The sequence below is a fragment of the Amblyomma americanum genome, chromosome 1 (genome assembly GCF_052857255.1).
Source record: "Amblyomma americanum isolate KBUSLIRL-KWMA chromosome 1, ASM5285725v1, whole genome shotgun sequence".
Taxonomy (NCBI): domain Eukaryota; kingdom Metazoa; phylum Arthropoda; class Arachnida; order Ixodida; family Ixodidae; genus Amblyomma; species Amblyomma americanum.
In genome coordinates this window covers 398,591,549-398,603,501 of record NC_135497.1, presented here as the reverse complement: position 1 = coordinate 398,603,501, position 11,953 = coordinate 398,591,549, and the positions used below count along the sequence as shown (strand labels likewise).

The 11,953-nt window shown below is 45.2% G+C and overlaps 1 long non-coding RNA gene across 2 annotated transcripts in view; it reads right to left on the bottom strand.

Moving 5' to 3' along the window:
- Positions 1–943: 943 nt before the first annotated feature.
- LOC144115738 (uncharacterized) overlaps positions 944–11,953 on the bottom strand; it is a 38,745-nt gene continuing 27,735 nt past the window's right edge. For both annotated transcript variants that reach the window (XR_013311524.1, XR_013311523.1), the window contains exons 5-6: positions 11,416–11,492; positions 944–4,944 (exon numbers count right to left, since the gene is read on the bottom strand). This is a non-coding gene — a long non-coding RNA (uncharacterized LOC144115738). The remainder of the gene's footprint in view (positions 4,945–11,415; positions 11,493–11,953) is intronic.

The window sequence follows — 11,953 nt, the reverse complement described above, 5'->3', positions numbered from 1 at the left end:
GCATCTCTAGCTTTGCGACTTCATCTGGGGCGTAGCTGGCATTATTTCATAAAGCGTTTCAAGGTCACCTTAGGATGATAAAGTGGATTCAGAAGCTTTTCAACAAATTAAATGCATTTTGTCAAGCCAGTGGGCTATCTGCCAGCTGAAAGGCTTCACATAGCAGATGAAAACAGTAGAGAATATAGAGTGAACAGCCTCTCGACAATACTGCCATTAAAAAATGGCATTAAGCCACCGCGGTGGCTGAGTGGTTATGGCGCTCGACTGCTGGCCCGAAAGACGCGGGTTCGATCCCGGCCGCGGCGGTCAAATTTCGATGGAGGCATAATTTTAGAGGCTTGTGTGCTGTGCGATGTCAGTGCATGTTAAAGAACCCAAGGTGGTCGAAATTTCCGGAGCCCTTCACTACGGCGTCTCTCATAGTCTAGGTCTCTTTGGGACGTTAAACCCACATAAACCATAAACCAAAAAATGGCACTATCAGCCGAAGCACATGCACCCTGCTTTTTGAGGTAGCACGTTGGGATCATTATTGGTTATTGAATGTGTATGGCTCTTTTCATGTTAATATCATGAAAATTGGAAGTGTAAAATCCTGGTTATCAGACATTGAGCATTTTTATTAAAATTTCATGTTTGCGTCCTGGCAGAATGAAGGCATTTTTTTTCTGTATGTATCCACCACAGGCACAAACTGGTTATCACAAATCCATGACATGGGGGATGTAGTTTTGCTGCCAGCAAGCCTAATGCATGATCCTGTTTGTATATTGAATCTTTACACTCTCTTCTTCACCATGTTGAACAGCAGGCTGCTGGGAAAAGGTAATTTATTTCTTTAGTATACAACTGTAGCCGCAGCTAAGTTCTTTCTCTGCCACTGATGCTTGTGAGCATGTTTAGAAATTTTTTTCGAAACAATTTTTCTGTCATCTTAACTCTCTTACAATTCTGATGCCATTTCATGCAGGATTTTCCTCGCTAGAAAAAGCTTGCTTTACATTGGGTTGGCTCAACTGTGGAACAAAGCTGCCTCATGGTTGTACTGGTTGAATGGCTGTTCTGGAGAAACCAGAATAGGTAAGGGGTTCTCACAGCTTTTATTACCGCTGACAGGGCCACGATTTGTGTCGAACCTTCAGATATGCAGTGCGCCAATCTTCCCTGCAGAGAGGTTGAATATTGGAGAGAAACCCTGAATTTTTCTGCTGATGTGCTCAACTGGAGCCTTCAGTGCTGGGAGCTGATCTGGGCTTCTGTTTCAGCTTTCCGTGGAGCATGTGAGCACCAGTGAGACAACTGCCGCACATCTCGAATACGTATCATGATAGTGGTGACAAGCAGGCAGGTAGGGTAAATAATTTATTAGATCAACTTTTACACATTAAACAAAGAGCACTACGTTAGCAATACTTACATACACACTTCTCAGTGTTCAAGATCAAAATGCTTGCAGATCTACACTGATACCCATTTAAGCGTGGCACAAAACCTTTCAGTCATTCCCCTGCATGTTTAGAACTGCTCTAGACGACGTCATAAAGTGTCATTATGCATACGAATGTATACACTATCTGGGCTTGATTCATATATGGTTGCCACAGAGGCTGAGTGGTTATGGCGCTCGGCTGCTGACCCAAAAGACGTGGGTTCGATCCCGGCCGCAGTGCTCAAATTTCGATGGAGGCGAAATTCTAGAGGCCCGTGTACTGTACGATGTCAGTGCACATTAAAGAAGCCCACATGATTGAAATTTCCAGAGCTCTTCACTACAGCAACCCTCAAATCCTGAATCGCTTTTGGACGTTAAACCCCCATAAACCATAAACTTATTTCATATATATTCAGCTTGGCCAGAAAGAAACCGTCAGTGATTCAGTTCGTTATATTGTGGCAACAAAAGCAGTTTTTTGCCCGATGTGCACAATAACAGATGCGAAAAAGCAGGAGCACCAATAGGAGTATGTTTCATACAAATTTCTTTCATAGCTGTTGTGGGGGTTGAAATAGGCAAATACAATTTCCGCACCTAACTGCGGCTGACACAGTTCAGAACTGCCGGCCCTACCCCGTGATCGCGCTCGCTACCGAGCACACGCCAACCAAAGTGGGCCTTGTGCTCAGGGAAACAAAGAAACGACACTGGCTTACACAAAGAAGGCATTTAATGTTACAGTAAAAGCTCATTGGGACCGGAAAATTGTTCAAATTAAGCAAAGTTCGAATTATCGACTGGATGCTAGAATGAGCGAATGAGTGGTCATTGCGCCCCGCCGTATGGGCAGAACCCGAAGCAGTCACATCTAGACTCAGTATCGCGAGATAGGCACTACTAGACGTTTGTGGCAGGCGATTCTGAGAATCAAATTTATGCCAGCCTAATGGCAAAGGAAACAAACTAATCGGCTAGTTATGCGCCAGAAACAAGTACTGGAATGCATTCCTGTGAGCAGCAAGCTTTATTGCTGGAATATATGACGCTATTTATGGCTCCAAAACATCTTTATTTATGGGAAAGGGTTGTCAAAATTAAAACTAATCAGGGATTTTTATTTGCTTGTTTCCTCTGCAGAGATTCCATCAGCATCATCTGCAGCTTGCCCAAGAGCTCCAGCGCAACATCCGAGTTCTCATAGGCAGAGAAGTAGCGTGCTGCAACATCGAGCACCGACGCTACTTCGTATGCATTTTGCGGTGGCATAGGCTCGTCGCCGCCGTCGGACTCATCACTGTCGGTTGTTCACCGCACGTGAGCCTCGAGACGTCTGCTGACAGCATGCAGCCTCAATTATATCGGCGTCTGTCAAGGGCCCCAATGTCACCACGCTGCTGTCCACGTTTGCTCCATGTAGCCACGTAGCTCATGGCACCAACAAAGAGAATGACTGCGGTGGCCGAACGGCCAAACTGCATTGTGTACACCATGTGATCGCAACCCATCGACCGCGGCACAACGAACATGTGGAACGGCTTGTGTCGAAGCATCAGTGGCGCGGGCAAGTGCTCTGGCAGTGAAAACCTGCTACGGTGTGCACCGAAGCGCTAGCTCTGCCAGCCTTGTGCGCTCGGATTTTTTTCTTTTTCATTGTTTTACATCTCTAGTAAATTTGCAGCGTCTAGTACTTGCTATGGGCCGACTTCTTTCTACGTGGAGCAGTGTCAGCCAGGGGCTCCTAGTTTGAATTAACTGTTGCGGATGCTGATTTGTTTGAATTATCAGGAGTTTGCCCTCACTGAAATACACGGCTGTGCCGGGACCCGGAAATCAGTTCGAATTAACTGTAAGTTTGATCCAAAGCTCACAGTGACGGGATTTTAAGGCGCAGGCTCCTCTTCCAAGCCATGCACACTAGTAAGCCGAGCACCAGACCGGGTCATAGCTGGTACCCATTTTAAGGAAACCGGTAGGTACACGGCCGGCAGCAGGAGTCGAACCCACCACCTCCTGAAGCCGAGGCAGGTGCTCTACCACGAAGCCACGGCGGCCAAGATCAAATTAATGAGCTTTCACATACAATTCCAGCTAGCAACAAAATACACTACGGAACCTAGGTGGTCCAACTCACCAGCGAGGTTATGAGAGAGTCCTTTAGCAAGGTGAAAAGTTGGGCTGGTTGGTGCATGATCAGAGCAGGAACAGCGCAGCACAAGACAAAAAAGGGACAGGCGGGACACGACGCTGACTGACTACCAGATTTTTAATGCACGTTCGTCGAATATACACATCTCGCTCATGCAAGAAGGAAAGGACAGTAGCAAAAACCCACGAGATGTACACGTAGTAAAAGATTTAAGACTATGCATGCAGATAATCAATTTCGCTGTCACGAAGCACTATCGAAGCTTTGCTGACGCATACGTGTGTGCATAGTCTGCGTGCAGAGAGCATTGCTCTGCAGCTTAACAACGCAATGGTCATCGCGTCATATTTTGATCTATGGACCAGGGAGACTGAAGAAGCCTTCAACATCCGAAAAAAGAGCGCCGTATGCATCAGCATACCTTCGATAGTGTTTCGTGACAGCAAAATTGATTATCTGCATGCATAATCCTAATCTTTTACCACTTGTACATAATATCGGTTTTTGCTTCTGTCCTTTCCTTCTTCCACAAGCGAGATGTATATATTCGACGAACGTGCATTAAAAAACTGGCTGTTAGCGTCGTGTCCTGCCTGTTCCTGCCACAAGATTATGAGAGAGTGTTCGCTCACACTAGGGCAGGGGAGATACTCCACTGCTGAACGGGTCGTGATGCGGCAGAACGTTCTCCCCCACGAGGCCTCGCACCGCTGTTGAAGAGCGGATTGTCACGCTGGAATGTCGGCACGCATCAAGTACCTGAGCCCTAGGCAGTCGTCTCCCGCGCGCGCAGCAATCACGCTATTCGTGGCACTCGTGTTGCTGTGGCGCCGGTGCCCTCTCTTGTTAAGGTATCTAACTAGGGAAGGTGCATTGTCGGGAAGCAAGCCGAAGGGAACCAGTCCCCACACTGCCTAGTACCCCTAGGCGGGATGAGAGTTGGACTTTTATTTTCCTGTGGGCTAAGCTTTTATCCCAAATAGATGGCAAGTGACGATTGCCATGAGTTGTATATATGAGTCCTTTGACACGTTAAGTTTTACTGCAGATCTGGATGTGTAAAATGGTAAAAGCCAGGCATGACCCAAAAATATTGCGCTGGAGCTATGGCAGTTATTTCCTTGTCAAAGGTTACAGTTTCTTGACACAGCACACTGAGGAAGTTCTCCATGATGATATCTACTGATACTGTCATATATACTGATACTGTCATATCTACTGATGCTATCATATCTACAGTGCTGGTCATATGTACTGATACAGGCACTGAGGAGCAGTTTATAGTGTGAAAGCACTACTTAACAGGGTTCCAACAAAGACCGTTTCGTGAAGCTTGACCTTGAGGGTGACCTTGGCCAACCTGGAGAAATAAAATAAATATTGCTGCAACTGTGTTGCGAACCCACGACCAAAGAACAGATCAGGTTCGCTGGCCACTGCACAAGAGCACTTTGTTATCGCGGCAGCAAATCACGCCCCATGTAAAACAAGACAAGATAAACACAAAGCGAAACCATGAGCCAACCAGGCTAAACACACGCTTTCACTCATCTGCTCCGTTTAACCCCATTAAAACCCTACCAGTTTTTGTCTGACATCAGCCTAGAGTGACCACTGCAAATCATATGGAAGTTTTCTCTTCAAGCCTGCTTTCATGAAATTAGAGGGGATCTCTTTTTTTATGTAAAGTCAAATTTGATTGGCAGTGTCTAATTCCCTCCTAGGATTTAAAAAAACTGCTATTTCATATAAAATAAAAACTGCACTCCATGCCCAATGCAGCCCTTTCAAAGATTCTGGGAGTGTCTGTAAATAAATAAAAATACAGTGCTAGCCCAAGCAAACTACTGTGCTGAGGATGATGGAGGACAAAGAGTGAAGTTTATTTCAGATCAACTTGATTATATTGTTCTAGCAGGGGTTCATTGAGCCCAGAATGGGTGACTAGGCCAGATGGGTCTGCTTGCCAAGTTTAACACGAGATGCCTCTACTTCATTCTCAGTCTCTTGTGTTATGAACACCGCCTCTTCATGGGCATCACAGTATATACAAATGGCATAAAACAGAGGGTGCTGAGTGCTGTCACATTCAGAAATATACAGGAGACACGCAGTGACATCTACAGTTGTCGAACCTGGTGACCACGTCTGCGCATCCACTGGTCTGGGTGAAGAGACCTGATCGAGCCTGTTTGAAGGCCGCGTACAATGCGTAACCTCTTCGCCAGCAAGTGGAGCCCTTCATAAACAAATTTTCATTTGGCAGTCAAAATTATAGCTCTGCAGAATGTCTGTCAGTCAGATGTAAACAAACTAATGCTGTTGTGTGTTGTCACAGCGATCCACCTCATTTTTCTTTTTTTTTTTGCTTCAGACTTTGTGACAACTGAGACCAAGAAGTGCCCCACAATGGTGCAACAACAGCAGCTGTGAACACGAGAAAGACTGTCACTGATTTGTGCCAGCTTCGCCGGCGGAAAATGAAGTACCCAACGTTGCCCTGCCATCTCTGTCTCTAGGTTGTGCCGAACTGTGAAGTATTTCAATTGCTTTTTCCGGAAAAACTGCCAATTAGAATAGCACTTATTCCAACATTCAGCTTCACTTAATTTTTTTTTTCAATATTGCTACCCCTAGCGCCATTTGTTTGATCGCATGCTCACTATACTGCCTCAATGATGATTGAAATTCGGCGAGTGGCAGCGGTGCATCTGGATGGCCCTTGAAAACTTTGATTGCCATTGACTCAATGGGCATTGAGATTGCTCGTATGGCACGGGTATTAGACAAGTGCCCTCCCTTAAATTGGTCGTGCCAGGACATTTTTAATTTTTTTCAATAAAGTCTGACTATACTGAAAAAAAAAATAAACATCTTTGGATATTTATTTTTGCATTTACTGCTGGATCCTTATCAATTACTGATTAGAATTAGTAGGCAGCTACCTCAATTACATCAAAAATTGATGTAGGCCGCCTTCAGCCAAACGAAAATGAAGTAGAACCTGCTAGTCAACCTGAAGCCAGCTGAGGTACAGAATGAACTGAATGAATAACAGAAAGAGAAATGTGGACCAGCTTTCCAGAACTGAAATCAAGGTGGCTACAGCTCTGCTCCGGACGAGCAGTACACAACTGTTGTCAAGATGCCTGCATACATGCAAAAAGAATGTGAGGTGGGCCCGGAGACTGTGCCATTGCACAGTTTGCTAACTGCTTCCCTTTCGTCATGCACATGGTCATCTGTCTATTCAGCAAGCTGCTGATTCCCACCCTGGCTTGTGTATCTCTTGGTGCCTCGTCAGGACGGGCCTCCCCCTGCCACAAAGAAGGGGCGGCCTTATGCCACCCATTTCCTGGTTTCAACTCATCGGCATTTCTGTCAATCTTATCGCTGGAACGAGAGATGCCTGTCCTCGAACTACATTGGAAAGACTCATCGCCATCAAGAAGAGCCATTACCCCAGCTGTAAAGGAAGAGCCACCGTGGACGTAGTATTGTGGGCTCGGAGACTGTGCCATATCACATTTTGTTAACCGCTTCCCTTTCGCCATACAGATCGTCGTCTGTCTAATCAGCAAGCTGCTGATTCCCGCCCCAGCTTGTGTATCTCTGGGTGCCTCGTCAGGACGGGCCTCCCCCTGCCACGAAGATGGGGCGGCCATATGCCACCCCTTTCCTGGTTTCAACTAATCGCCATTTCTGTCAATCTTATCGTTGGAACAAGAGATGCCTCTCCTCAAAGTACCCTGGAAAGACTCATCATTATGAAGAACAGCCATTCCGCCAGCTATAAAGAAAGAGCTACCATCAACGCAGCTTTGTGGGCTCGGAGACTGTGCCATAGCGCAGTTTGCTAACCGCTTCCCTTTTGCCATGCAGGTCAGTCAAACATACACACTCTATGCTAAAAAATTGAGTAATTACTTCTTGGTACAGCTCCCGAGCCCACAGTGTTGTGTCGCTATTGCTTCTGAATGTGCCCATGTTTTCCTGTTACTAACCTTATCCGGTGATATAGAAACAAATCCTGCCCCCACTAGCCTAGACACTGTCCTGACCAAATTGCAAAAACTAATCGCTGGCCAAGTGCTACTTGCGGAAGAGTAAAGTACCTGAAAGTACAGCTGACAACAACAGACAAAACAATAAAAGACCTTAACAAGCGCATGATCACTACCACACTATCAGACCCTCATGCCTCTATGCCAAGACAGAAACCCTGCAAATGACCTAAACTGAAACAGCTCACCTTGTTTTAGAATTAGAGGCTCGCATTGATAATGCTGAGAACCGGTCACGCCGTTGTAATTTGATCTACGGAATCCCTGATGCCACTAATAATGAGACATATGCTCAGTCTGAGGAACTAGTCACCCAGATTTGTCGTGAAAACTTACAAACTAATACTAACGCCACAGATATAGAACGGGCACATTGTTTGGGGAAATACTCAGATGACCGGAATCGCCCAATAGTAGTAAAATTCACGCACTGGGAAACGAAAGACGCTCTTCTATCAAATGGCTGAATGCTGAAAGGAACAAAATACAGTATTGGTGAAGACTTCACTCGCCCTGTTCGGAAAGCAAGAAAACATCTACTGACCTTCGTTAAATCCAAAGCAGTAACTTATTCTCTGCGATACAAAACCTTGTGCATCGGGCCAAAACAGTATGTTTTCGACAACGTATCGAACTGTGTAACAGAAATTGAATAGCATTCATCTTGTTCCTTAAAGGTAAAGAACAAACCAAGCCCTACTTCCAGATGGATGGATGGATGGAAAACTTTATTACGTCCTGCAAGTAGTGATAAGTAACCACTAAGCGGGCCGCTCCCACGACGGGACCGGAAGACCAAAATTCACAGGCACGTCGTGAGCCTGCTGGACAGCCCAGAATTGTTCATCCAGTTCCGGGCTGCGAAGTGCAGCCTCCCACTTGGATGCGTTTTTGATCGCCGAGTCTTCAATTCTTGCGCAAGACCAGAGAATGTGTTCGAGCGTGGCTAAATCACCACAATCCTGGCAATAAGGCTCTGTATACGTCTCAGGATAAAACATGTTCAACCTCCGTGGGCAAGGATAAGTACCAGTCTGTAGTAGGCGTAATGCAAGTGCCTGAGCCCTGTTTAGTTCAGGATGCGGCAAACCATAAACCCTGCGATTAAGAAGGTAATACTTCATGATCTCATTGTATGTGGAAGGGGAGTCTCTGTTCTCGGGGAGTAACGCCACGCCGTGGCGCGGGGCAGAGCGGAGGGTAAGATCTCACGCTGCCTCATGAGCGGACTCATTGAGATTCGGAGGGGCTCCCTCAATCATCCCAAGGTGAGCAGGAAACCAACATAAGTAGTGTTGAGCGATCTCACAGGTCTGCATAATCCTAAAAGCAACCTTAGCCACCGAGCCCTTCTCAAAGGCCCTAACGGCCGGCTTTGAATCACTGTATACAAAAGACCTGCACCCGTCAACCAGGGTGAGAGCAATAGCCGCTTGCACCGCGACCTCTGGCCTATCAGTCCGAACAGTAGCAGCGTTAACGACACTGCCCTCATTGTCCACGACAACTACGGTAAACACGTTCTTCTCCTCATTAAACCCCGCCACGGTGGCTCAGTGGTTAGGGTGCTCGACTACTGATCCGGAGTTCCCGAGTTCGAACCCGACCACGGCGGCTGCGTTTTTATGGAGGAAAAACGCTAAGGCGCCCGTGTGCTGTGCGATGTCAGTGCACGTTAAAGATCCCCAGGTGGTCGAAATTATTCCGGAGCCCTTCACTACGGCACCTATTCTACCTTTCTTCTTTCACTCCCTCCTTTATCCCTTCCCTTACGGCGCGGTTCAGGTGTCGAAAGATATATGAGACAGATACTGCACCATTTCCTTTCCCCCCAAAAAAACAATTATTAAAAAACCAATTCCTCATTAAACGAAGCATCGACGAAGCCAACCTTCTGATTCTCATCACGAATGAGTCTCAGAAAACAAGCCCCCCTGGCCTTTCTTCTACCCACATTTCGCTCCGGATGCATGTTCCTGGGAACAGGCTTGACATGATACCGCTGACGGACCTTGAAGGGAATACCGACGTGAAGCTGCGAAATCTTCTCCTGAGGAACACCTAACTCTCTCAGAATCTGCCGACCGGCGCTAATCGTAGAGAGGTGCACCATCTGCGTCCTCTCCTGAGCCTCAGCTATCTCATCCAAGGTATTATGAATTCCCAGCTGGAGAAGTCGGTCGTTGCTGGTGCACATCGGCACTTCCAGATGTGACCTGTCGTTTTCCGCAATTTACACTAACATTTGCAGCTATCTTCTGAAGTGAAAGCTCGTGTCAAACATCATGTTATCAACAGGAAGCAACTTCCTCATTCTAACAGAAACCTGGCTACACAGCGACGTCACTGATAACAAAGTCTTGGCGGACCTACCTGACTTTCATGTTTATCGAACTCACTGCGAAGAATCAAGGGGCGGTAGCGTACTCATAGCAGTTCATTAGAAAATTTTATGTACTGTGGTAAATGCAAAATCTAAGCTCAAAATAATGTGGTTACTGTGTCACTGATAATAAAGTTTTGGCAGATCTACCTAACTTTCAAGTTTATCGAACTGACCGCGAAGGATCAAGGAGCAGTGGCATACTCATAGCAGTTCATCAGCAAATTTTATGTACTGTGGTATATGTAAAATCTAAGCTCGAAATAATGTGATTACTGTGTCGCGCATCACTAAAAACACTGCTACTGGGAGTCCTCTACAGGCCTCCCCATTCCACTCCAGATTTTTGCAACGAATTGAACAATAATTTAATACAACTTATGACAAGCTACCCAAATGCCTCCATTCTGCTTTTCAGGGATTTTAACTTCTCAAACGTTGACTGGGGTAACCTCCCATCTTATTCAATAATAGGTCTTGCAGAGAAAAGAAACTTCATTGACATTTGATTTAACTTTAATTTAACACAATTAGTTTCACAGCCAACGTGCGTCACACCTGAATGCGAAACCATTCTGGGTCTTATTCTAATTACCCCGATGCCCTACTTTCCATTACATATCTTCAAGGAATTAGTGACCATGATGTCATTCATGACACATTCTTTTCCTGTAACATCAAATAAGACTCAAAAGAAAACTATAACACGTTACGAAAAAGATAATTATGCGATAAATCATGAACTTGATGCCTTCTTTCCCACGTTCAAGGCTGCATATCACAGTCAATCGATACAGGATAACTGGGCGATGTTTAAGAATAAGTTAAATGATTTGTCTAATAAATATATACCAATTGTCAAAATCCGCACCAGCAACCAAAAACCATGATTCACTAAATCCTTAAAAAACTAGAAAATAAAAAAAGCATCTCTGTCAGGCGGCTAAAAACAATAACAGCTCACTTCGATGGCAAACCTACTACGAAGCTGAACATGAATATTTGACTGCGATCTGCAGTGCAAAGCATTCATTTTATGCTACTACACTTCCAAATTTGTTGCGTACTAACCCAAAGACAGTTTTGGCAAGTAATAAACCCTCACCCAACAAGTGCAATTACTCTCACCAATGATATACAAGAAACTATTACCAATACTGACTGTGCTGATGCTTTCAATTCCGCATTTGCTAGTTTTCACAAAAGAAATCACAACACCTTTTCTTTTCCTTTTGTCCACATGGAAAGTACAATGCTAAGCATTACATTTTATGAAGACGGAATTTCATCCATAATCCAGAAGATAAAGCTACCATCATCATTTGGCATTGATGGTATGAACTCTAAAGTTCTAAGGAATATGAGACACACGGTTACCTCATACCTGCCACTGCTGTTCTCATAGTCACTTTCTTCAGGAACCATGCCAGATGATTGGAAAGTGGGAAAGGTCATTCCAGTCTACAAAACATGTAACAGAAACTCTCCATTAAATTACTGACCAATCTCAGTAACGAGCGTGCCATGCAAAATCATGGAACATGTCATCTACTCTCAAATTATTTCTTAGACTGTAACGGCTTTTTCATCCCTCACAGCATGGGTTCCACGAAGGTTTCTCTTGTGAAACCCAATTAGCTCTTTTTGGTCATGACTTGCACACTAACATGGAGACTAATGTGCAAACTGGTGCAATCTATCGCAATTTCGCGAAAGCCTTTGATAAAATATCACCCCAGCACTTGCTACTAAAACTTCAACTGCTGAATCTGGACCCTAACCCTAATATGGACACAGGAATTTTTGTCTAATCGTACGCAAATGGTTTTGGTCAACAATAACTTATATAGCCCCCTCCGAGTAACTTCTGGTGTGCCCCAAGGGTCTGTCCTTGGTCCTCTGTTGCTTTTAGCATACATTAA